Source organism: Mustela lutreola, chromosome 8, assembly GCF_030435805.1.
Source record: "Mustela lutreola isolate mMusLut2 chromosome 8, mMusLut2.pri, whole genome shotgun sequence".
NCBI classification, from domain to species: domain Eukaryota; kingdom Metazoa; phylum Chordata; class Mammalia; order Carnivora; family Mustelidae; genus Mustela; species Mustela lutreola.
The window spans coordinates 78,512,829-78,517,864 of NC_081297.1; positions in this window are offsets into that span (position 1 = coordinate 78,512,829).

Sequence of the window (5,036 nt, forward strand, 5' to 3'; positions counted from 1 at the left end):
TGCTTAGCATTCATGAATTTACCTAATAAAATATTTTGGGTTCAATATTTTAAATACTTCAATCTCTATGATTATATTCCTAATAATTTTTTTTAATTTTTTATTTTTTATAAACATATATTTTTATTCCCAGGGGTACAGGTCTGTGAATCACCAGGTTTACACACTTCACAGCACTCACCAAAGCACATACCCTCCCCAATGTCCATAATCCCACCCCCTTCTCCCAACCCCCCTCCCCCCAGCAACCCTCAGTTTGTTTTGTGAGATTAAGAGTCACTTATGGTTTGTCTCCCTCCCAATTCCATCTTGAAACAAGACCTTGGATTCTTGTACAGTCCCCATGAAATGCTACCTTACGTGGCAAAGACTTTGCAGGTGTGATTAAATTAGACTGTGGAGATAAGGAGATTATCAAGGATTATCTCAGGGACCCAAATTTCAATCACAAGTATTCTGATAAGAAGGAGGCAGAGAGAGATTACAAAGAGATTACAAAGAGGAGAGGAGAAGACAGTACAACCATGGAGGCAGAATTTGGAGTGATGCAGCCACAAGACAAAGAATTCAAGCTGTCACCCAATCCCATGATACAGGCTTTACTTTTTGATTAAAGGATACAAGTTATTAGGGCAAATATTTGGATTGTTAATCGGCAGAGCTTGGCTACAAATCTTCAAGTAAAGCTATTCCTTCCTTTTGGAACAGAACCCCCCCCCCCAAAATAAAAATAATAAACAATAAAACATAAATAAATACAAAAATCAATAAACTTTAAGATCTGTTTTGTGTATACTAGTAAATTTGGACGTAAAGACATTTTTCATTCCTATGTAAAAAAAAAGAACAATAAACAGAACTCTTTATTTAAAAAAAAAAAAAACAAAAAAAAAAAGCAAGCTGCCTTCACAAATTAGAAAAAGCAAAGAATTGTTTTTCTCCTTGAGCTTCCAGAGGGAGCCTTGTCCTGCTGACACCATGTTTTTAGCCCAGAGATACTGACTTCAGATGCTGGGACTCTAGAATTGTGAGAGAATAAATTTCGGTTGCTTGCAGCTACCAGGTTAGTGGTAGTTTATTATAGCAGCCACAGAATACTGATATGCTGGTTTTGTTAAAGACTTTTGTGTCTATATTCATATGGGATATTGCTCTGTAATTTTCTTATGATAATCTTGTCTGGTTTGGAGATCACATTAAGTCACACACCTGAACCTGTGTCCATGAAGCTCATCTTCTGTTCTGTTACTGGCCAAAGCCAGTCCTGCCACCTGAAGTTAGATTACATCCCCTGTGGTCTAGTAAAGGAAAGGCAACAAGTCTTTCCTCTTGCATCAACAGTTTCTCTTTTTCCAACTCTCCTTATCACCATACAATGATGCTATTACTTCCCACCTCTTAATTTAAGAAATAAAATCCTTTTTTGGTTCTGTTTAACCTTCCCATTCCTGGCCCTTTCCTCTTTCGTCCTTAGGTCAAATCTCTTTAGTTGTCTATACTCACAATCTCCACCTCCCCTCCTCCCATGCCCTCTTTCATCCCCTCCCCTCGGGGGTTTGCCACCACCAAGCCACGGGACCAGGGTTTGGGGCGGAAGGAGCAGCTCTGCAGGGATCTGCTGTGGGTATCTGCATTTGCGCCAGGAGGACCCCCTGGAGTATGCCACGGCAGCTGGGAATTCAGGTGACGAAGCAGGACGAGGGACCCCAGGACGTAAGAGTGAAGATTGAGACACGGTAGACGGAGAGGTCATGAACTCCTTGCAGTTAGCATTATCAGCTCAGCTACAAGGAAGCGACCATCCTGACACCGACCAACAGATAAGAGGACGCCAGAGAGCCAGGGTGTCCAAGGAAGAAAAGAACCAGACGACAAGAGACACCCTCTCCTGTTTCAGGGATGAGCTGCACTAAAGGCCCAGTCCCGGGGACTGGTGGCTTCAAATAAGACTGTCAGCTCTCAGTTGTGGAGCCTGATGTCCCAGCCCCCATACGAAGTGCGGGACATCCTTTACTGCCCGTAATTCTCACAGCAACTTTAGGAGGCAGGGTATTAGTATACTCTCACTTTACAGACAAGGAAACTAAGTCTCAGCAGGCTCAAGTGCCTTGCCCAGGGTCACATGCAGTGCACAGGGCGGGGGGTGGGGGGGTGAGGCAGGACCAGCCCCTGAGCCTCTGCTTCTAACCCCATGCTCCACTACCTTCCAAACCCAAACACCAAAGCCTTCCAATCCTTGTAGTTACACAGGTGTGCTCAGCACAGCTGCCGTGTGCCTTCGTTCATTGATGGAGCACTTGGGACACAGTCGATCCCTAGTGCAGGCTCAATTCCCCTGAATGGTTCTTTGCTAACAAGGACAGAACTCCACCCAACACTTCTGTGAAAAGAAAAAGCGGTTCCGCATCACCCACCTGACTGTCAAGGCATGTCCCACCCCCCCCCAACTCTACTCTCTTTTACTGGCTTCATCTCTCATGATCTCTCGGAAAAAAAAAAAAAAAGGCTTGCTGATCTTAACATTACTAATGATGCCACATTGCTAAACAAAACAGTCTCTGCTTATATGGCCATTACAGCATTTGATACAACTGACTTCAGGCTTCCACATGGGTTTCCCTTCCAATTTGGGCCATTCTGTAACTTTTTTTTTTTTTTTTTTTTTAGATTTTATTTATTTATTTGACAGTGAGAGAGGGAACACAAGCAGGGGGAGCCGGCAGAGGGAGAAGCAGGCTTCCCTCTGAGCAGGGAGCCTGATGCGGGGCTTGATCCCAGGACCCTGGGATCATGACCTGAGCTAAAGGCAGCTGCTTAATGACTGAGCCACCCAGGTGCTCCCATTCTGTCTCTTTTATTGTCTCCTCTTCAGGTCTGAATCCCTACATGATAGAAGTCTTCCATGTTGAGTCTTTGGACTTCCTGTCCACCAACTTTCCATTTTAGCTGATATCCTCTGGTTCCTCTAGATCCTCCTCTTTTCTGTCTACTATCACCTACCATATGTCATCTACTATTATTGCTTCGTATATTATCTGTATGCTGATGATTCCAAAGTTATATTATCTCTTAGACCTCTCCTGTGAACTTCAGGCCATTTATTCAAAGCCCACTTTTATATCTCTTGAATGTCTGATATGTGTTTCATACATGTCTGACATGTGCTAAACAGAATTCCTAGTTCGGTCCTGTAAACTGTTTCTTTTTTTTTTTTTTTTAAGAATTTATTTATTTGACAGAGAGAGATCATAAGTAGGCAGAGAGGCAGGCAGAGAGAGGAAGGGAAGCAGGCTCACTGCTGAGCAGAGAGTCTGATGCGGGGCTTGATCCAGAACCCTGAGATCATGACCTGAGCGGAAGGCAGAGGCTTAAACCACTGAGCCACCCAGGTGCCCCTAAACTGTTCCTTTTGTAATCTTTTCCATCTCAGTTAATGGCAGCTCTCTTCTGCTAAGGGTCACGCCAAACTTCCTGTTGTCTGTCAGCAAATCCTATTAGTTATACTTTCAAAATGTATCCAGATATTGAGCACTTTCATCATCTTCAGTGTATCTTTCCCGTTCCCAGAAAAGAACCTGGTGCACAGTCATCATACACTAATGATTTGTTGAAAGAATGAAAGAAGTCAATTATGTCGTATCCCTGCTCTGTATAACTTCCTTGACAAAGTTTGGCCCATAACACCTTTCCGTGCTGTAATCTGGTCTACCTGTTCCTCTCTATTCTCATGGTTTGCCACTAACCAACAAGTATCATGTGCCCAATTATAGCGGCCCACTTCAAGTGTTCTGGGTTTATCGTGCTGCTTCATTCCTCTGTGCCTCCCACAATGCTGTTCCCTCAGCCTAGAACATTCTTACACTTTAACAGTATTTCAAGCGTTATCTCAGCCAAGAGAAATATCATTCTCGCCTATAGACTTCTCCCTTGTGCTGGTCTACCTCAGCACGTGCACTTGCATCCTGGCACAAACCACGCTCCATGGAGTTTGCCTGTTTTCCCCTCAGAATTCTACACCTTGCATCTTGGTCATCTCCTGGTATCCCTAACGTGTACCACAGCCCCCAGCCTATGGAATGCAATGAACAGAACAAGCGAATGAATGAAAGGACTCCTCTATGCGTTGACTATATTCATATACAGAATCATGAAACAAGACTTAATGTGAAAATATAGTCTCTCACTATAAATACGAATGAATTATTATTTGGCAGCAACACTTCACACTCATCTCTAAAGGAAGGATGAATCCGAATATTTGCTTTGAGGGCGGTTTATTTTTATTCCTTCAAACTAATCCAAAGACAAGATAACATTTTTTTTTCTTGGCACAGTCATTCTTTCTCTCTAAAAAAAAAAAAAAAAAAATTATTGTGATAAGAACACTTAACATGAGGTGTATTGTCTTAAAATTTTAAGTGTGTGATTATTGTTGACTATAGGTACAATGTTGTACAGCAGATCCCTAGAGTTAATTCATTTTGCTTAACTGAGACTTTATGCTCATTGATTACAGTGAAGAAGAATACATTAAATAAGTATACTCTGATTTTACTGAAAGAACATTTATCAAAATTTCATGTGCCATATTTGGAACTAGATGGATTATTTTCCACTTTTATTACTATGCTCTCTCTCTCTGTCTCTCAGTGTCTCTCTCTCTCTCTCCAGATTGAAATCAGCCAGTTCTTAAGTCAAACCAAAATTGTGCAAAGAATACAAAATGCCTTATTATCATAAGATTGCAACTACAAACAAAAATATGTGTGGGTAGAGACAGGAAAAGTAATAAAAAATGCAGCTCACTGACATTTACTGAACACATACTCTGACCCACACATTGTTCTAGAAGCGATTACAAAGAAGGAACAGTACTTCTGGAGCAGATCTCACAGCATTTGCGCAAATCACTATAATCTCTTTGATAAGTAACATTGGTAGCACTTGCTCTGTCCCCAGCTTGAAGGACACCATTGTGCCCCGGAGTCCCTCCACTGAAGTGTTGGTGACCCAATAGGGTTTATGGGTCTCTAGGG